This window comes from Triticum dicoccoides, chromosome 6A, assembly GCF_002162155.2.
Source record: "Triticum dicoccoides isolate Atlit2015 ecotype Zavitan chromosome 6A, WEW_v2.0, whole genome shotgun sequence".
In the NCBI taxonomy this organism is placed as follows: Eukaryota; Viridiplantae; Streptophyta; class Magnoliopsida; order Poales; family Poaceae; genus Triticum; species Triticum dicoccoides.
In genome coordinates, this window is record NC_041390.1 from 562,376,030 (window position 1) to 562,399,301 (window position 23,272).

Here is a 23,272-nt window from a genome sequence, read left to right on the forward strand (position 1 = left end):
AGAAGACATGTGTTCACACTTAACCCAACGTCTTGGTCCTATTAAGGAGGTGATAGCGCAGAGAACAAGGCAACCGGACTATAATGCTTTAACACTTTCACTTAGCCATAGGAGTTTGACGGTGGGGCTACTATATAGCCCATGTTGGCTCCGCATTCTCTCGAATTTGGGGTGCGTACATGCCTGGCCGGGAAACGGCCCTTCGTTAAGGCGGAGGAATTCTAACATTCCGATAGGTCATCGAGTGGTTGACTAGTCTCGCGCTATATCATGACAGTGAGTTTTCGGCTTTCTCTACTGAGGTGCTCGTCTGGATGACCCGGGGCACAATGGCAGTAGTTCTCCTAGTGCTACCTTAGCCGATAGAGCAGAACGTAAGGTACCAAAACATAGGAACCGGGAAAACCCAACATTTGACCAAAGACATGATTCGGAGCTAATGCATATAAGGCTAAACTCGCGATGCCGAACACTCCCTAAGGTATCCGGTCTTTATGGTATAAACCGGGCCTAAATAGTTCCCTTTGTAAGAAGCCCCTGGTGTCCAGGTACGTGCATTATTCTGACGTGGCCACATGCCAAGACGCCAGCATCCTTCTCAATTGTACTGAGAATACAAGGGATGTGTATCAACAAGAGATAGTAAAAAAGGTTGACGCAGGGTCTTAATCTAAAAAGAATCCTTGGGACGGGTCCCTGCTGCACGTCTGCGCCTGTTTCTCCGTTCTGCCGTATCCTGGACGGGTGTAGCATGGTGTTCATCTGTAAAAGAGAGGAACTTAGGTGAAAAGTTGTCGTGCAAAAAGGTATGTTTTAAAGAAACCATGTAAATTTCAAGATGAGTAAAAATTGCCACTTGTCTGCGCACGCTGAGCCCCTTGTGTTTATGATAGGGGTGTGGCCATCAAACCTGTACGAATTTCATATAGCTGTGCCGGACTCGTCTAACCGTGTCCGTGGTCTTGGCGACCTATCGAATACTTTAGTTGGTGAGGCCGTTTAAGTATGCGGCTGCCGCGGCAGCCGCACCCTCCTCGGCGGGCAGGGATCGCTCGATGTTTCCATTTACTGTAATGATGCCACGTGGACCGGGCATCTTGAGCATGAGGGAAGCGTAATGCGGTATTGCATTAAAGCGAGCGAAAGCTTCGCGTCCAAGTAGTGCTTGATAGCCACTTTGGAACAGAGCAATGTGGAAGGTTAAATGTTCGCTACGGAAGTTATCGGGGAAGCTGAATATAACCTTTAGTAGCAGGGAACCCGTGCAGTGAGCCCCTGGGCTAGGCATTACTCCTTTAAAGGTAGTGTTGCTATGGCAAATTTTCGTTGGGTCTATCCCCATTTTGCGGATTGTGTCCTGATATATCAGGTTGCGACTGCTGCCACCATCCATCAGGACTCGTGTGAAGTGGTATCCGTCAATTATTGGGTCTAATACCAAGGTAGCCCATCTTGCACGACGGATACTTGCTGAGTAATCCCGATGGTCAAAAGTGATCGGTTGAAATGACCAGTGGCAGGACTCGGCGGTGATAGGCCCTTGGGCATATATATCTGGGAGTGTTGCTTTGTTTCTCCCCTTCATCACATGTAACACGTTTACTGTTTTGACTTCTGGTGGAAATTTCTTTTGTTCCCTAGTGTCTTGCTTGAGAGGCTCATCATCATCTTCGCTTGGTGAATCCTCCCCTTTGTGTACGGCATTGAGCTTGCCGGATTGCTTAAAGACCCAACATTCTCTGTGGGTATGATTAGCGGGTTTACCAGGGGTGCTATGGATCTGACATACTTGGTCCAGAATTTTGTTTAGGCTGGACAGTTTGTCTCTAGCGCCTTTAGAGGGCGGCTTTTGCTGATTTGGCCGAGAGCTTTTGAATCCGGCGTTTACTGCCGTGCTCTTCGTGTTGTCTTCTTTATTTTGACGTTTGTTATTGTTGTTGCACCGTGATTTCCCGTTTCCATCTCTAACTTCGGATGTACTGGGGTCGCTGGTGCTGCATCTGGCTAGCCAGCTATCCTCACCCGCGCAAAAGCGGGTCATGAGGCTTGTTAATGCTGCCATTTTTCTCGGCTTTTGTTGGCCGAGGTGTCTGGCAAGCCATTTGTCACGGATGCTATGCTTAAAAGCTGCCAAGGCTTCGGCATCTGGACAGTCGACTATTTGGTTCTTTTTAGTAAGAAACATGTTCCAAAGCTTTCAGGCCGACTCTCCGGGCTGTTGAGTTATATGACTCAAATCGTCCGCGTCCGTAGGTCAGACATAAGTCCCTTGAAAATTTGCCCGAAAAGCATCTTCGAGCTCTTCCCAGCTTCCAATGGAGCTTCGGGGAGGCTTTTAAGCCAGTGCCGAGCTGGCCCTTTGAGTTTGAGGGGTAAATACTTAATGGCGTGGAGATCATCTCCTCGAGCCATATGGATATGGAGGATATAGTCCTCAATCCAGACCCCAGGGTCTGTTGTTCCGTCGTATGCCTCTATGTTTACGGGTTTGAATCCCTCTGGAAATTCATGGTCCAGCACCTCATCGGTGAAACATAGGGGGTGTGCGGCACCCCTGTATCTGGGTGTACCATAGTGTTCGGATGTTTGTTGTGTTGCATCGTATGCTGGAGCGCGCCTGCGTGGTCCATAGATGGATCTGGTTGCGCCGTCCTTTTGATGCGAGCCCTTGCGTGGATCGCGTATTGGCTTATGTGCGGCATTGCTTGCCGCTCTTTGTTGGACGTGAGGTCGTCTATCCGACCAGGTGGCAGTTTTAATTTTTGGTTGCGGGGGATCTAAGGCCTCCTCATCGAATTCAGGTAGCAACTTCCGCTTCGGGTAGCTCTTGGTGGGGCGATTACCGCCATACTTCGCTGCTGTGTTGAGTACTTTGCTCCATCTGATTTGGAGTGTGTCTTGCGCAGCCTTGAGCCTTTGCTTCTGCTTTTTTAGACTCCTCGCGGTGGCAACAAGCCTTTGATGGGCATTCTGTTGCTCCGGGTGTCTGTCCGGTGTTATGTCATCCGGACTATTATCTTTGACAGAATCGGGTTGTTCGGTTTGATTCTCCGTGTTGCCGTGGTCCGGCAATGGTTCACCCTGCTCTAACGCTGGGTCTATATGATCGTCGTTTCTACCGAGGCTGGACTTGGGGCGGCGCTTATGCAGCCGCTTTGACTGCTTCTCGAGGGGACAACCCTTTGTTGCGCCCTTCCGTTCCTCATTGTTGTTTTCTTTTGGTGTGTTCACCATGTATACGTCATGTGGTGAAGTGGGCGTCCAGTGCCCTGTGGGCAGTGGTTCCTCTTCGTTTCCCGCATCGTTGTCCATACCGTCGATGTCTTCGGAGTCGAAGTCAAGCATGTCGGTTAAGTCATCGATAGTGGCTATTAAGTGGGTGGTGGGTGGGCCACGAATTTCTTCGTCGTCCGCATCCCAGTCCTGTTGGACATAGTTCGGCCAGGATCCTCCTGACAAGGAGAGAGACCTTAATGAGTTCAGTATGTCGCCAAAGGGCGAGTGCTGAAAAATATCCGCGGAGGTAAACTCCATGATCGGCGCCCAATCGGATTCGATAGGAATGGGCGCAGGCGGCTCGGAGTCTGTGGCCGGAGAAGGATCCGACAGTTTAACAACACGGTTCTCGTGCAAGGTAAGGTTGATGTCCGGCTCGATCGCCGCTGAGGGTAAGGCCTCCAAGGCGGGGTCCATCCACCCGTCTGCGGAAGGCGCAACTGGCTCCGAATTGAGGGTCGGAGCGGCTGCCGGTGCGATCTCCTTAACACCGTCCGATGGTAGAGCTAAGTCATACTCATCGTGACTGCGTGACGCACAAGGTAGAGGCTCGAATCTGTCAAAGATCAAGTCTCCACGGATGTCTGCCGTGTAATCTAAGCTTCCAAACCTGACCTGGTGGCCAGGGGCGGAACTTTCGATCTGCTCCAGATGGCCAAGCGAATTGGCCCGCAGTGCAAAGCCGCCGAACATGAAGATCTGTCCGGGGAGAAAGGTCTCACCCTGGACTGCATCGCTATCAATGATAGTAGGAGCCATCAAGCCTAACAGCGACGACACAGAGGAACTCTCAATGAAGGCACCAATGTCGGTGTCAAAACTGGCAGATCTCGGGTAGGTGGTCCTGAACTGTGCGTCTAAGGTGGATGGTGCAGCAGTAAAACTCGGGCCCGCATGCCCGCGCACCATTTTGGGCCTAGCCCAACAACGCATCACCCTTATGTATGGCCCAGGCCCGGGGGCTCCTGTCAGTGCACAAAAAGGAGGGGTCCTATTTTGTACCCTTTTACTTGTGCGTGGGCAGTTGGAGCCGTGCATGCAGCCACACCTAGCAGGGCAGAGGAAGGAAGCAACGTCATGAGACAACCAGAACAACGCCAAGCCATAAACACAAAGAGCAGAGGGGAAAGGTGGACTCCCTCGGCAAGGCCCTTGCCGGGGCGGCCTCCGCAGCCCTGGCAAGAACCTTGCCGGGGCAACTTGCCCAACATCAGTAGAGCCGCCACCTTTGAGCCCAAAAGTTCCAACAACATCAACCACTTTGGAACCGAGGCTCGGGAGGCACCTCCATGGTGGCATGCAGATCTTTGTGGAGACCCCCGGCAAGACCCTTGCCGAGGATGACCAAGATGCCATAGCAAGACCCTTGCTGGGGCCCCGACAAGACTCTTGCCGAAAACATCAATAGGGCCGCAGCCAGGCCCATGTCTGCCAAGACTCCATCGCCGTTCCCATGCAGCTGCCAGCCCACCAGCTGGGCAGGCGCCCGCGTGGCGACGTGTGGCCTCTAGGCCGACTCAACAAGCACCTGCGTGGTGGCATGTAGATCTTTGTGAAGATTCAGCCACTACACCAACTCAGCAGCCAGCCAACGTGGCACTACACGCCTCGTCAGTTCGGACGCGCATCAAGGCCAGGTGAGGCGACAACAGCTGGGACGAGCTTCCTTGCCGTCCCCGATAAAGCAAGAAGGGCATGTCGGCAGCGCATTAAATGCATTTGTCCTATGGTGCCAGCAGATAGACTCGATTACTGTATACCTTTCCACCCTCTGTGTGTCACTGTGGCAGCCCCTTTTGACTATAAAAGGAGGCCCAAGACATACTGGAGAGGGATTCAGACTTTTTGGACAACACACACATCGTAGTTAGTTCAAGAACTCAAGAACACTCAAATATACACCAAAAGTAGGACTAGGGTATTACACATCCTTGCGGCCCAAACCTGGGTAGATGATCCTCGTGCTGGCTTCTAGACCCGCTCTTTGCACAACCTCACGCCCGCCAACCGCAGCAAAAAGGGACCTGAGTGATCCCACATGTGTCATTTCCCCCGACATCTGATGTTTGTTTTGGCACTCAACTCGTGGATTCCTGAGGTGACATTGGGGTAATCTATGCATAAGCGTTGATGAATGTTATCGTCCTTGTTTCTCCGGTAGAAATCTTGGGCCACTCTTTGAAGTTCTTTGTGTTGGATTGAGTATTATGAATCTGAAGTAGTTTGATGCATATTGTATAATTGGCCCACAGATACTTATGGTGACATTGGAGTATCTAGGTGACATTAGGGTTGATTTATGTGTATCATATGGTGTTATTTTACTACGAACTCTAGGGCTGTTTGTGACACTTACAGGAATAGCTCAATGGATTGATCGGAAATAATAACTTTGAGGTGGTTTCGTACCCTCCAAGCAATTTCATCTTATGTCCTCCATGATAGGAACTTTGGAGTGACTCCATGATAGGGGGTCAATCTCCATCAACATCTTCACCAGCACCATCTCCTCTCAAATCCTAGTTCATATCTTGTATCCAATCTTTGTCCTGAAACCTCAGATTGGTACCTATGGATTGCTAGTAGTGTTGATTACTCCTTGTAGTTGATGCTAGTTGGTTTACTTGGTGGAAGATCATATGTTCAGATCCTTTATGCATATTAATACCCCTCTGATTATGAACATGGATATGATTTGTGAGTAGTTACGTTTGTTCCTGAGGACATGGGAGAAGTCTTGCTATAAGTAGTTATGTGAATTAGGTATTCGTTCGATATTTCGATGAGATGTATGTTGTCTTTCCTCTAGTGTTGTCATGTGAACATCGACTACATGACACTTCACCATTGTTTGGGCCTAGGGGAAGGCATTGGGAAGTAATAAGTAGATGATGGGTTGCTAGAATGACAGAAGCTTAAACCCGAGTTTATGCGTTGCTTCGCAAGGGGCTGATTTGGATCCATATGTTTCATTCTATGGTTAGGTTTACCTTAATACTTATTTTGTAGTTGTGGATGCTTGCAAGAGGGGTTAACCATAAGTGGGACGCTTTCCCAAGTAAGGGAACTACCCAAGCACCATTCCACCCACATATCAAATTATCAAAGTACCGAACGCAAATCATATGAGCATGATGAAAACTAGCTTGACGATAATTCCCATGTGTCATCGGGAGCACTTTTCTTTATATAAGAGTTTTTCCAGGCTTGTCCTTTGCTACAAAAAGGATTGGTCCATCTTTCTGCACCTTATTTACTTTTATTACTTGTTACCCGTTACAAATTACCTTATCACAAAACTATCTGTTACCGATAATTTCAGTGCTTGCAGAGAATACCTTACTGAAAACTGCTTATCATTTCCTTCTGCTCCTCGTTGGGTTCGACACTCTTACTTATAGAAAGGAGTCAATAGATCCCCTATAATTGTGGGTCATCAAGACTCTTTTCTGGCGCCTTTGGTAGGTGGAATTTGGTAAGGAAAAATTTATATAGTGTGCTAGAATTTACTGTCACTTGTTACTATGGAACATAATCCTTTGAGGGGCTTGTTCGGGTTATCTTCACCCCGACCAGTAGAGAAAAGAGTTGATCCTCAACCTACTGAACCTACTGAAAATGTTTACTTTGAAATTCCTTTGGGTATGATAGAGAAACTGCTAGCTAATCATTTTACAAGAGATGGTACGTTGCATCCTGATTTGCACCTAATCTATGTGGATGAAGTTTGTGGATTATTTAAGCTTGCAGGTATGCCCGAGGATGTTATCAAGAAGAAGGTCTTCACTTTATCTTTGAAGGGAAAGGCATTGACATGGTTTAGGCTATGTGATGATATTGGATCATGGAACTACAACCGATTGAAATTGGAATTTCATCAGAAGTTTTATCCTATGCATCTGGTTCATCGTGATCGTAATCATATATATAACTTTTGGTGTTGCGAAGGAGAAAGCATCGCTCGAGATAGGGGCAGGCTTAAGTCAATGTTATATGCATGCCCCAATCATGACCTCTCAAGATAAATTATTATTCAAAATTTTATGCTCGGCTTTCTCTCAATAATCGCTCCATGCTCGATACTTCTTGTACTGGATCTTTTATGATGAAGACTATTGAATTCAAATGGATTTATTGGAAAGAATTAAATGCAACTCTGAAGATTGGGAACTCGACGAAGGTAAGGAGTCAGGTATAACACCTAAGTTTGATTGTGTTAAATATTTTATGGATACCGATGCTTTTCATGAATTTAGCACTAAATATGGACTTGACTCTGAGATAGTAGCTTCTTTCTCTGAATCCTTTGCTACTCATGTTGATATCCCTAAGGAGAAGTGGCTTAAATATCATCCTCCCATTAAAGTAAAAGTAGTTGAACCAGTTAAAGTTGAAGAAAAGACTATCACTTATAATGTTGATCCTATTGTTCCTACTGCTTATATTGAGAAACCACCTTTCCCTACTAGAATAAAGGATCATGCTAAAGCTTCAACTGTGGTCCGTAAGAGTAATACTAGAAAACCTACACCCTCTGAACGAATTGAAGTTGAACCTAGTATTGCTATAGTTAAAGATCTCTTGGTCGATAATATTGACGGGCATGTTATTTACTTCTGTGATGAAGCTGCTAGAATTGCTAGACCCTATACTAAAGATAAACATAGACCTGTTGTTGGCATGCCTGTTATTTTTGTTAAAATAGAGGATCATTGCTATCATGGTTTATGTGATATGGGTGCTAGTGCTAGTGCAATACCTCATTCTTTATATGAAGAAATTATGCATGATATTGCACCTGCTGAGATAGAAGGTACCAATGTTACAATTAAGCTTTCCAATAGAGATACTATTTCACCGATTAGGATTGTTAGAGATGTTGAAGTCTTGTGTGGGAAAGTTAAATATCCTGCTGATTTTCTTGTTCTTGGTTCCAAACAAGATGACTTATCTCCCATCATATTTGGTAGACCCTTCTTGAATACTATTAATGCTAAGATAGACTGTAAAAGGATACTGTTTCTGTTGGTTTAGGGGATATGTCTCATGATTTTAAGTTTGCTATATTTCGTAGGCAACCCCATGATAAAGAATTTCCTAGTAAAGATGAAATTATTGGTCTTGCTTCTATTGTCGTGCCTCATAATGATCCTTTAGAGCAATATTTGCTAGACCAAGAAAATGATATGTTTATGAATGAAAGAAGAGAAATAGATGAAGTATTCTTTAAATAGGGACCTATTTTGAAACACAACTTGCATGTTGAAATTCTAGGGGATCCTCCTCCACCCAAGGGTGATCCCGTGTTTGAGATTAAACCATTGCCTGATACTCTTAGATATGCTTATCTTGATGAAAAGAAGATATATCCTATATATATTATTATTAGTGCTAACCTTTCAGAGCAGGAAGAAGAGAAATCATTGAAAACTCTGAAGAAGCATCGTGCTGCTATAGGATATACTCTTGATGATCTTAAGGGCATTAGTCCCACTCTATGCCAGCACAAATTAAAATTGGAAAAAGATGCTAAACCGGTTGTTGATCACCAACGACGGTTAAATCCTAAGATGAAAGAAGTGGTAAGAAAAGAAATACTAAAGCTTCTTGAGGCATGTATAATTTACCCCGTTGCTGATAGTCAGTGGGTAAGTCCTGTCCATTGTGTCCCTAAGAAGGGAGGTATTGTTTTTGTTCCTAATGATAAGGATGAATTGATCCCACAAAGAATTGTTACAGGTTATAAAATGGTAATTGATTTCTGAAAACTAAATAAGGCTACTAAAAAGGATCATTACCCTTTACCTTTTACTGATCAAATGCTAGAAAGATTATCCAAACATACTCATTTTTGCTTTCTAGACGGTTATTCTGGTTTCTCTCAAACACCTGTGTCAAAAGAGGATCAAGAAAAGACCACTTTTACTTGCCCTTTCGGTACCTTTGCTTACAGATGTATGCCTTTTGGTTTATGTAATGCACCTGCTATCTTTCAAAGATGTATGACTGCGATATTCTCTGACTTTTGTGAAAAGATTGTTGAGGTATTCATGGATGATTTTTTTGTATATGGAACTTCTTTTGATGATTGCTTAAGCAACCTTGATCAAGTTTTGCAGAGATGTGAAGAAACTAATCTTGTCTTGAATTGGGAGAAGTGCCACTTTATGGTTAATGAAGGTATTGTCTTGGGGCATAAAATTTCTGAAAGAGGTATTGAAGTTGATAAAGCTAAAGTTGATGTTATTGAAAAGATGACGTGTCCCAAGGACATTAAAGGTATAAGAAGTTTATAGGAGGTTCATTAAAGACTTCTCAAAAATTTCCAGGCCTCTGATTAATCTCTTACAAAAAGAAGTTCCTTTTGTCTTTGATGATGATTGTGTAGAAGCATTTGAAATACTTAAGAAAGCCTTGATTTCTGCACCTATTGTTCAGCCACCTGATTGGAATTTACCCTTTGAAATTATGTGTGATGCTAGTCATTATGCTGTAGGTGTTGTTCTAGGACAAAGAGTTGATAAGAAATTAAATTTTATCCAATATGCTAGTAAAACTGTAGACAGTGCCCAGAGGAATTATGCTACTACTAAAAAGGAATTCTTAGCAGTTGTGTTTGCTTGTGATAAGTTTAGACCTTATATTGTTGATTCTAAAGTAACTGTTCACACTGATCATGCTGCTATTAAATATCTTATGGAAAAGAAAGATGCTAAACCAAGACTTATTAGATGGGTTCTCTTGCTACAAGAATTTGATTTGCATATTATTGATAGAAAGGGAGCTGAGAACCCCGTTGCAGAAACTTGTCTAGGTTAGAGAATGTTCTTGATGACCCACTACCTATTAATGATAGCTTCCCTGATGAACAATTAGCTGTCATAAATGCTTCTCATACTGCTCCATGGTATGCTGATTATGCCAATTACATTGTTGCTAAATTTATACCACCTAGTTTCACATACTAGCAAAAGAAAAAGTTTTTCTATGATTTAAGACATTAATTCTGGGATGGCCCACACCTTTATAAAGAATGAGTAGATGTTGTTATTAGACGTTGTGTACCTGAGCATGAACAGGAACATATCCTACGCAAGTGTCACTCCGAGGCTTATGGAGGACACCATGCTGGAGATAGAACTGCACATAAGGTATTGCAATCTGGTTTTTATTGGCCTCCCCTCTTCAAGGATGCCCGTAAGTTTGTCTTCTCTTGTGATGAATGTCAAAGAATTGGTAACACTAGTAGACGTCAAGAAATGCCTATGAATTATTCACTTGTTATTGAACCATTTGATGTTTTGGGCTTTGATTATATGGGACCATTTCCTTCCTCTAATGGGTATACACATATTTTAGTTGTTGTTGATTATGTTACTAAGTGGGTAGAAGCTATTCCAACTAGTAGTGCTGATCATAACACCTCTATTAAGATGATTAAAGACGTTATTTTTCCGGGGTTTGGAGTCCCTAGATATTTAATGACTGATGGTGGTTCACATTTTATTCATGGTGCTTTTCGTAAAATGCTTGCTAAGTATGATGTTAATCATAGAATTGCATCTCCATATCATCCACAGTCTAGTGGTCAAGTAGAACTGAGTAATAGAGAGCTTAAATTAATTTTGCAAAAGACTGTTAAGAGGTCTAGAAAGAATTGGTCCAAGAAACTTCATGATGCATTATGGGCCTATAGAACTGCATATAAAAATCCTATGGGTATGCCTCCATATAAAATGGTTTATGGAAAAGCATGTCACTTACCTCTCGAACTAGAACATAAGGCATATTGGGCCATTAAAGAGCTCAACTATGACTTCAAACTTGCCGGTGAGAAGAGACTATTTGACATTAGCTCCCTTGGTGAATGGAGAACCCATGCCTATGAAAATGCCAAACTGTTTAAAGAAAAAGTTAAAAGATGGCATGACAAAAGGATGCAAAAACGTGAGTTTAATGTAGGTGATTATGTATTGTTATACAACTCTCGTTTAAGATTTTTTGCAGGAAAACTCCTCTCTAAATGGGAAGGTCCTTACGTTATCAAGGAGGTTTATCGTTCTGGTGCCATAGAAATCAACAACTTCAAAGGCACAAATCTGAGAGTGGTGAACGGTCAAAGAATCAAACATTATATCTTAGGTAATCCTATAAATGTTGAAACTAATGTTATTGAAACCGTAACCCCGGAGGAGTATATAAGGGACACCTTCCAGAACATTTCAGCCTCCAAAAAGGAAGAGGTATGTGGTGCGGTAAGTAAACCGACTCCAAAACAGTTGCAATAGCATTTTTTTCTCCGTTTTGGAATATTTAAGAAAATAGGAAAATAAGAAGCAGTTCGAAAAGGGCACGAGGCGTCCACGAGGGTGGAGGGCGCGCCCCCCTACCTCGTGGGCATCTCATGTACCCCCGGACTCCGTTTTCTTGCACGATACTTCTTTTGGTCGGTAAAAATTCATTATGCAATCTCCCGAAGGTTTTGACCACCGCACCACGCAAATATCCTCTGTTTTTGTTTCGAGCTGTTTCTGCAGCAGATTTAGAGCAAGATTTCATCCCAAGACTCGGACGGAGAGAGCTATGTCTAACATCTCATTGCTGTCCCAAAGACCTACGGGGACTTATCTCCTTGTGGTCGAACTACGGATGATGAGGAGGATGCTCATTCAAGGAGGATCAATGATTCAAGTTCGGAGGAGGAGGATGTTCCTCTACCTCAACCTGGGGATATGCACGTGAAGTTCAAGAAGTCTAGTCTCCCTAAGAGAGCTAAACTATCTAACAACCGATCTATTCCTTCTCGTTTTCGGCAGAAAAGCAAAGGAGATTTATGTGACAAGATCTTGAAGCTGGAATCGGAGGTTGATGATTTAAAGGAGGAGATCACTCTTCTCAATTACAATATGAAAAGGCTAAAGGCACAATTGTCATCATCATCATCACAATCTCCTTCACCTCCGAAGAAAGAGACATAAATACATGTCTATGGGCACTCCCCTTGGCAACTGCCAAGCTTGGGGGAGCGCCCCGGTATCTTATCACCATCACACTTTTATCTTTACCGTTTTTCTTAGTTCTATCTATTGGTTATATCTTGATCTAGTAGAATAAAGTTTTAGTATGATCTAATTTTAAGTTTTGCTTTATGGTCCTTCTATGTAATCAAGTCTGTGAGCTATATATAATAAAGATTAGTGTTGAGTCAAGGGCTTTGCTATCTTGCTATGATCTTGAGAAAAAAGAGAAAGAATAAAAAGAAATAAAGAGTTCATATTGATCTTATGGAGAGTAATGGCTTCACATATAAAGAGTATGATGAATAAAAGTTGTTGAGAGTTGACAAACATAGTTTTGGTCATCATTGCAATTAATAGGAAATAATAAAGAAAGAGAAGTTTTCACATATAAATATACTATCTTGGACATCTTTTATGATTCTGAGCACTCATAAAATATGACATGCTAAAAAGTTGATGTTGGACAAGGAAGACAACGTAATGGGTTATGTTTTCTTACATACGAAATAAATTATATTTTCACGGATCATCCAACATGTTGAGCTTGCCTTTCCCTCTCAGGCTAGCCAAATTCTTTGCACCAAGTAGAGATACTACTTGTGCTTCCAATTATCCTTAAACCCAGTTTTGCCATGAGAGTCCACCATATCTACCTATGGATTGAGTAAGACCCTTCAAGTAAGTTGTCATTGTTGCAAACAATAAAAATTGCTATCTAAATATGTATGATTTATTAGTGTGGAGAAAACAAGCTTTATACGATCTTGTGATGGGGAAGAAATAAAATCGACAGACTGCATAATAAAGGTCCAAATCACAAGTGGCAATATAAAGTGACGTTCTTTTGCATTAAGATTTCATGCATCCAACCATAAAAACATATGACAACCTCTGCTTCCCTCTGCGAAGGGCCTATCTTTTATTTTTGTCTTATACTCTATACAAGAGTCATGGTGATCTTCACTTTTCCTTTTTACATTTTATCCTTTAGCAAGCACTATGTGTTGGAAATATCCTGATATATATATATATATATATATATATATATATATATATATATATATATAGCTAATTGGATGTGGGTTTTCATAAACTATTATTGTTGACATTACGCTTGAGGTAAAAAGGTTGCGAGGCAAAACTATAAGCCCCTATCTTTCTCTGTGTCTGATTAAAGCTTCATACCCATAAATATTGCATGAGTGTTAGCAATTATGAAAGACTAAATGATAGTTGAGTATGTGGACTTGCTGAAAAGCTCTTATATTGACTCTTTTCGATGTTATGATAAATTGCTATTGCTTCAATGACTGGGATTATAGTTTGTTCGTTTTCAATGAAGTTTCTGATTCATACTTGAAATTGTGAATGAATTGTTACTTTAGCATAAGAAATCATCACCATATGTGGACATGCTGAAGTTTCAATGAAGTTGAGTATGTGGGCTGGAAAAGGAGCAAATATTAGAGACCTAAGGCCTGTTCGGATTCCCTCCTCTCCACAACTCCGCTCCCGGAGTTGGAGGAGCGGCAGTTCAAAATCGCGGAGTGGGGAAGGAGGCGCTCCGCGGATCCTGAGATTTCACGAAGTGGGAGGATTACCGAACAGCCCCCTATTCTGCACAACTCCAAAAGTCTTGAAACTCCATGGAAGTCATTTTTAGAATATATAAAAAATATTGGGCGAAGGAAGCACCACAGGGGGACCACCCACCATCCACGACGGTGGGGCGCACCCTACTCCCGTGGGCGCGCTCCCCTGTCTCGTGGGCCCCCTGACAGGCCTCTGGTGCCCATCTTTGGCTATATGAAGTATTTCACCCTGAAAAAAAATCATAAGCAAGCTTTCGGGACGAAGCACCGCCGCCACGAGGCAGAACCTTGGCAGAACCAATCTAGGGCTTCTACGAGCTGTTCTGCAGGGGAAGCATCCCTCTGGGAGGGGAAAATCATCACCATCGATCCTCTCATCATGAGGGGGTCAATATCCATCAACATCTTCACCAGCACCATCTCCTCTCAAAGTTCATCTCTTGTATCCAATCTTTGTCCCAAAACCTCAGATTGGTACATGTGGGTTGCTAGTAGTGTTGATTACTCCTTGTAGTTGATGCTAGTTGGTTTACTTGGTGGAAGATCATATGTTCAGATCCTTTATGCATATTAATACCCCTCTGATTATAAACATGAATATGATTTGTGAGTAGTTACGTTTGTTCCTGAGGACATGGGAGAAGTCTTTCTATAAGTAGTCATGTGAATTTGGTATTCGTTCGATATTTTGATGAGATGTATGTTGTCTTTCCTCTAGTGGTGTCATGTGAACGTCGACTACATGACACTTCACCATTGTTTGGGCCTAGGGGAATGCATTGGGAAGGAATAAGTAGATGATGGGTTGCTAGAGTGACAGAAGCTTAAACCCTAGTTTATGCGTTGCTTCGCAAGGGGCTGATTTGGATCCATATGTTTCATGCTATGGTTAGGTTTACCTTAATACTTCTTTTGTAGTTGCGGATGCTTGCAAGAGGGGTTAATCACAAGTGGGATGCTTGTCCAAGTAAGGGCAGTACCCAAGCACCGGTCCACCCACATATCAAATTATCAAAGTACCGAACGCGAATCATATGAGTGTGATGAAAACTAGCTTGACGATAATTCCCATGTGTCCTCGGGAGCGCTTTCCTTTATATAAAAGTTTGTCCAGGCTTGTCCTTTTCTACAAAAAGGATTGGGCCATCTTGCTGCACCTTATTTACTTTTATTACTTGTTACCCGTTACAAATTACCTTATCACAAAACTATCTATTACTGATAATTTTAGTGCTTTGCAGAGAATACCTTACTGAAAACTGCTTATCATTTCCTTCTGCTCCTCGTTGGGTTCGACACTCTTACTTATCGAAAGGACTAAGATAGATCGCCTATTCTTGTGGGTCATCAGTATGTGTGTTTGCTACCTCTTGAGCATGCGTTGGTTTCCCTTGAAGAGGAAAGGGTGGTGCAGCAAAGTAGCATAAGTATTTCCCCCATTTTTTGAGAACTAAGGTATCAATCCAATAGGAGATTACACGCAAGTCTCCTAGTACCTGCACAAACAAACAAGAACCTCGCAACCAACGCAATAAAGGGGTTGTCAATCCCTTCGCGGTCACTTACGAGAGTGAGATCTGATAGAGATAATAAGATAAATATTTTTGGTACTTTTATTATATAGATTGGAAAATAAAGATTGCAAAATAAACAATGATAGAAATAGCAAGTTGATAGGAAAATAATATGATGGAAGATAGACCCTGGGGCCATAGGTTTCACTAGTGGCTTCTCTCAAGATAGCCAATTCTACGGTGGGTGAACAAATTACTGTCGAGCAATTGATGGAAAAGCGAATAATTATGAGAATATCTAGGCAAGATCATGTATATAGGCATCACGTCCGCGACAAGTAGACCAAAATGATTCTACATCTACTACTATTACTCCACACATCGACCGCTATCCAACATGCATCTAGAGTATTAAGTTCATAAGAACAGAGTAATGCATTAGGCAAGATGACATGATGTAGAGGGGTAAACTCTAGCAATATGATATAAACCCCATCTTTTTATCCTCGATGGCAACAATACAATATGTGCCTTGCTGCCCCTGCTGTCACTTGGAAAGGACACCGCAAGATTGAACCCAAAGCTAAGCACTTCTTCCATTGCAAGAAAGATCAATCTAGCAGGCCAAACCAAACTGATAATTCAAAGAGACTTGCAAAGATATTTAAATCATGCATAAAAGATTTCAGAGAAGAATCAAATATTCTTCATAGATAATCTTGATCATAAACCCACAATTCATTGGATCTCGACAAACACACCGCAAAAAGAATTACATCGAATAGATCTCCAAGGGAATCAAGGAGAACTTTGTATTGATATCCAAAGAGAGAGAAGAAGCCATCTAGCTAATAACTATGGACCGGAAGGTTGGTGGTAAACTACTCACACATCATCAGAGAGGATATGGTGTTGATGTAGAAGCCCTTTGTGATCGATTCCCCCTCCGGCGGAGCGCCGGAAAAGGCCCCAAGATGGGATCTCACGGGTACAGAAGGTTGCGGCAGTGGAAATAGGGTTTCGTGGTGCTCCTGGATGTTTTCGGGGTATATGAGTATATATAGGAGATAGAAGTCCGTCGGTGGAGCTGCAAGGGGCCCATGAGGGTGGGGGCGTGCCTACCCCCCTGGGCGCGCCCTCCTGCCTCGTGGCCTCCTCACTTCTTTCTTGACGTCCACTCCAAGTCTCCTAGATGACGTTTGTTCCAAAAATAACTCTCCCGAAGGTTCCATTCCATTTGGATTCCATTTGGTATTCCTTTTCTGCGAAACACTGAAATTGGCAAAAAAACATCAATTTGCACTGGGCCTTTGGTTAGTAGGTTAGTCCCAAAAATAATATTAAAAGGTATATTAAAGCCCATTAAACATGCAAAACAGATAATATAATAGAATGGAACAATAAAAAATTATAGATATGTTGGAGACGTATCGGTGTTCTTTATGACTAATGTTGTGTCCATGGATTATACGCACTCTCACCCTTCCACCACTGATAGCCTCTCTAGTACTGCGCAACTTTTGCCGGTGCATTAAACCCACCATATACCCTTCCTCAAAACAGCCACCATACCTACCTGTTATGTCATTTCCATAGCCATTCTGAGATATATTCGCCATGCAACTTCCACCGTTCCGTTTATTATGACATACCATCATTGGCATGTTGCTTTGCATGATCATGTAGTTGGCATAGTATTTGTGGCTTGGCCACCATTCATATTTTTTATACATGTCACTCTTGATCATTGCACATCCCAGTACACCACCGGAGGCATTCATATAGAGTCATATTTTGTTCTACTATTGAGTTGTAAGTAGGGCTGCAAGAAAGGATCATGAGCCGCTCGAGATCGACTCGTTTTTTGGCTCGATTCAATATCGACTCAAAAAAAAGAGCTGAGTTTGAACAGATTATGTAGCTCGACCGAGAAACGAGCCGATCTTGAGCCAATAATGGCCCGCTCGATTTTAGCTTGATAACTCAACATAATATCATTATGTTAAATGATCATGCCATAAATAAATGAAAATAAGATAATATGTTACCATATATGTTATCCATGATTGTTCTCCATTTTATTTACCATCAAACATGTAGGCTTAATTAAGTACAGAGAAAATTGAGGCCTAATAATGGTACATGGTTGACTATGTGTTAAATATCATGTTGTTTTTCGTAAAAGTTCTCAACATATGCACCTGCGTTTCCTTGTTTTTTGTCCACGAAGGCCACCATCTATTTCTGGTTCGCCCAAGAGACCACGATGAGCTCTCCCGAGCACGACGAGATGGCCTTGCAAAGTTGTGTCGTGTTGTGTCCTCATCAATTTGGAATGATCGCCATAAATTTATATTTTTTACCGTCTCATTTAGCTCGAAACTAGATCGAGATCGACTCAAGATCATTACAAGATGAGCACAAGTCATAATCTATGGCTCGATCTTGAGCTTCACTCAGTTTGAGCTCGCTCAAATTTTAATATGAGTTGAGTTGAGCCAACTCCAACTCACTCGAACTCGACTTGTTTGTAGCCCTAGTTGTAAGTAGATAAAAGTGTGACGATCATTATTACAACATTGTCTTATGTGAGGAAAGGATGATGGAAGCTATGATTCCCTCACAAGTTGGGATGAGACTCCGGACTTAAAAAAAGAGGACAAAGAGCCCAAAATAAAAAAGAGAGGCCAAAGATCCCAAACAAAAAAATGAGAGAAAAGAGAGAAGGGACAATGTTACTATCCTTTTCCACACTTGTGCTTCAAAGTAGCACCATGTTCTTCAAGATAGAAAGTCTCCTATTTTATCAGTTTCATATACTAGTGGAAATTTTTTCATTATAGAACTTGGCTTGTATATTCCAATGATGGGCTTCCTCAAATTGCCCTAGGTCTTCGTGACCAAGCAAGTTGGATGCACACCCACTTAGTTTTCATTTTGAGCTTTCATACACTTATAGCTGTAGTGCATCTGTTGCATGGCAATCCCTACTCACTTGCATCGATATCAATTGATGGGCATCTCCATAGCCCATTAATTTGCCTAGTTGATGTGGGACTTTCTCCTTTTTGTCTTCTCCTCACAACCTCCACCATATTCTATTCCACCTATAGTGCTACATCCATGGCTCACGCTCACGTATTGCATGAAAATTGAAAAATCTTAAGAACATTAAAAGTATGAAACAATTTCTTGGCTTGTCATTGGGGTTGTGCATGATAAAATATTTTGTGTGATGAAGATAGAGCATAGCCAGACTAAATAATTTTGTAAGGATAACTTTCTTTGGCCATGATATTTTGAGAAGACATGATTGCTTTATTAGTATGCTTGAAGTATTATTATTTTTATGTCAATATTAAACTTTTGTTTTCAATCTTATGGATTTGAAAATTCATGCCACAATAAAGAACATTACATTAGTAAACATGTTAGGTAGCATTCACACTTCATAAATTCTTTATTTTATCATTTGCCTACTCGAGGATGAGTAGGAATTAAGCTTGGGGATGCTGATACGTATCCAACATATCTATAATTTATGAAGTATTCATGCCATGTTTGCAACAATTTTATATGGTTTTGGTATGATTTGATTACAACTAGCCCGGACTGACGTTGTTTTCAGCAGAACTACCGTGGTGTCGTAATAAAATTCTTAGAATGGCTGGAAATTTACGGTGATCATTTATGGACCAGAAGAGACCCACGGAGCACCCGATCTATGCCAGGAGGTGACTGAGGAGGCCACAAGCCAGGGGAGTGCCCACCCCCAGGGAGCGCCCCTAGGGCTTGTGGCCCCCTCGGGTGTCCCCCTGACTTGATTCCAACGCCAAGCTGCCCTATATATCCCGTAACCTCCAGAAAGAACCCTAGATCAGAAGTTCTGCTGCCGCAAGCCTCTATAGCCATGAAAATCCAACCGGGAGCCTGTTTCGACACCCTTCCAGGGGGGGAAACCATCACCGAAGGCCATCTTCTTGTGATGAATTGAGTTTTACCTTTGAGGTTTCACTATTATCAGATTCAATACTTTTATGGATTTGAGAAAACTTGATGTATGTCTTGCTTGGGATACCCGTGGTGACAGTGGGGTGTTCTATTGATTCACTTGATGTTTGTTTTGGCACTCAACTCGTGGATTCTCAAGGTGACATTGGGGTAATCTGTGCATAGGAGTTGATGAATGTTTTCGTCCTTGTTTCTCCGGTAGAAATCTTGGGGCACTCTTTGAAGTTCTTTGTGTTGGATTGAATATTATGAATCTGAAGTAGTTTGATGAATATCGTATAATTGGCCCACAGGTACTTATGGTGACATTGGAGTATCTAGGTGACATTAGGGTTGATTGATGTGTATCATATGGTGTTATTTTACTACAAACTCTAGGGCTGTTTGTGACACTTACAGGAATAGCTCAATGGATTGATCGGGGATAATAACTTTGAGGTGGTTTCGTACCCTTCAAGCAATTTCATCTTATGTTCTCCATGATAGGAACTTTGGAGTGACTCTTTGTCATACATTGAGGGATTGTCATATGATTTAATTATGTTATCATTGTTGAGTGACTTTGCAATAGTGAAAGTATGAACCCCAGGCCTTGTTTTCAAGCATTGCAATACCGTTTGGCCCACTTTTACTACTAGTTACCTTGTTGTTTTTATATTTTCAGATTACAAAAACCTATTTCTACTATCCATACTACACTTCTATCACCATCTCTTAGCCGAACTGGTGCACCTACATAATTTATCATTGTATTGGGTGTGTTGGGTGTTGGGAAATGTTGCATGGAAAAGAAAAAAAATTCTATGCAGACGCAAGATCTATCCATGGAGATGGATAGAAACAAGAGGGGAGAGTGTGTCTATGTACATTCATAGACCATAAGCGGAAGTGTTTGTTAACGCGGTTGATGTAGTCGAACTTCTTCGCGATCCAACCAATCGAGTACCGAACATACGGCACCTCCGCGTTCAGCACATGTGTCCTCGCCTTCTTGATCCAGCAAGATGGTGAAGTAGTGGATTAGTTCCGGTAGCACGACGGCGTGGTGATGGTGGTGGTGATGCTATTTCCGCAGGGCTTCGCCTAAGCACTACGAAAATATGACCGAGGGACAAAACTGTGGAGGGGGGTGCCGCACACGGCTAAGAGATTATCGTGGTTATGTGTGGAGCCCCACTCCCACATATATATAGGTGGGTGAGATAGGAGGCACCCCAAGCCGCGTCCCCCCTTCCCTTATTAGGTGAGCGGGGAAAGGCAGGGGAGGGTGGCACCCCCTTCCTTAACTCCCATGAGAAGGGGAAGGCAGGAGGGGCTAGCCTTCCCCCTTTGCTTCACTAGGGCTGGCGGACAGGGAGAGGGGCGTGCCAGCCTACTTGTGGGCTATTCTATCCCCTCCATGGCCCATTAGGCCCATACACCTACTGGGGGAGTCCGGAACCCCTTCCGGCGACCCGATGACTACCCGGTGCACTCTGAAACTCTTCCGATGTCCAAATATCATCGTCCTATATATCAATCTTTACCTCTATACCATTTCAGAGCTCCTCGTCATGTCCGTGATCTCATCCGAGACTCCGAACAATATTCGGTCACCAAATCATATAACTCATATAACATTATATCGTCGACGAACGTTAAGCGTGCAGACCCTACGGGTTCGAGAACTTGACATGACCGAGACACCTCTCCAGTCAATAACCAATAGTGGAACCTGGATGCCCATATTGGCTCCTACATATTCTACAAAGATCATTATCGGTCGAACCTTATGACAACATACGTAATTCCCTTTGTCTATCGGTATGTTACTTGCCCAAGATTCGATCGTCGGTATCTTCATACCTAGTTCAATCTCATTATCGGTAAGTCTCTTTACTCGTTCCGTAATACATCATCTCGTAACTAACTCCTTAGTCACTTTTCTTGCAAGCTTCTTGTGATGTGTATTACCGAGAGGGCCAAGAGATACCTCTCCGACACACGGAGTGACAAATCCCAATCTCGACCCATGCCAACTCAGCAGACACCTTCGAAGATACCCATAGAGCATCTTTATGGTCACCCAGTTACGTTGTGATGTTTGACAGCACACAAGGTATTCCTCCAGTATCCAGGAGTTGCATGATCTCATGGTCGAAGGAATATGTATTTGACATAAAGAAAGAAGTAGCAATAAACTGAACGATCATATGCTAAGCTAATGGATGGGTCTTGTCCACCACATCATTCTCCTAATGATGTGATCCCATTATCAAATGACAACACATGTATATGGTTATGAAACCTTAACCATCTTTGATCAACGAGCTAGTCTAGTAGAGGCTTACTAGGGACACAATATTTGTTTATGTATTCACGCATGTATTTAAGTTTCTGATCGATACAATTCTAGCATGAATAATAAACCTTTATCATGAATAAGGAAATATAAAATAAAAACTTTATTATTGCCTCTAGGACATATTTCCTTCATTGGGGACACAAGAGACTCTTTGTTATTTGGTTGCAGGGTTGTTTGAGAGAGACCATCTTCATCCTACGCCTCCCACGGATTGATAAACCTTAGGCCATCCACCTGAGGGAAATTTGCAACTGTCCTACAAAACTCTGCGCTTGGACGCCCAACAAGAGTCTACAAGAAGAAGGTTGTGTAGTAGACATCACATCCACCATAACCGGTCGCTGTTAAGCTATCGGGTGTGGGTTTGGATCCGATGACCCGTTAATAGCCCGGACCAATGGTGTTTTTCCACTTGTAAAATTCTCATTCGCCAAAGGTACCACGTGTCAGCTCGTCGTTGCGACAGATGTCAACTGTCCAATGGACAGGAGTCACCAATGAAACGTCTGTCGGAAATATACCCTAGTGGCAATAATATTTATATTATTATATTTCTATATTCATAATTAAAGAGTTTATATTCTATGCTATAACTGCTATGATCCTGGAATATGCAATTCAGTGGAAAACCCATATGCATGTGTGGAATGATAAATGGTTAAATAAAAGGTTCCTAGTCTTGCCTCTAGGACTAGCTCAGGTGTTGTTGGTGATCATGTTTTTCGGATCTTAGGATATCTTTAAGTGTAAGGATAGTCCTAAAACAATATTGAGATTATGATGTTGGAAGAACAATCATATTGAACGGACCCAAACTTGTTTGTTGTGAATTGGATTAATATCGTCTGTATTCAATTGTAATAACACTAAGTGTTAACGTGTGAGATTTCTCCTTAGACCATGAGAGTATCATTGTCAGTTCTTACCATACGATGGGATTTGGGGTTGCTCAAACATCACGTGTAACACGGTGATCATAACGACAACTTACAGGTTCATCAGAAAGTTTGACAAGTGGCCGGATAACTCGGGAGTGGGATTTGCTCCTCCGACGATGGAGAGATATTCTTAGGGTCCTTTCAGTGTGACTGCATCAATCATCGTCTGGCCAAACATAGGTGACTCCATCACAGGGATGCCGGAACACAATAACGAGAAAGAAGAACAAAACCGGTAACGAGGATTTCGGTATAGTGAGCATGGGGATTACTCAGGAGGATACCGATGCATCCCAGGTTTTGTGAAGTATTGCAAAGCAAGGGGAACACCACATGATAACCAAAGGTTCACTTGAATATAATTCTTGTACTCACAGGGACCAATATGGACGTCCATGGTCCTGTTGTCGGTCATTGACCGAACGGTTTCGTCCATGTCTGTGAGTTAGCGAACCTATGGGGTCACAAGCTTAAGGCCATCACAATCTGTTGAGTGTTAGTAGGACGGGAGTCATGAGAATATATTTGTGGAATTATTTCTTGAATATTCGGAATAGTTTTGAGAGGATCCGGAAGC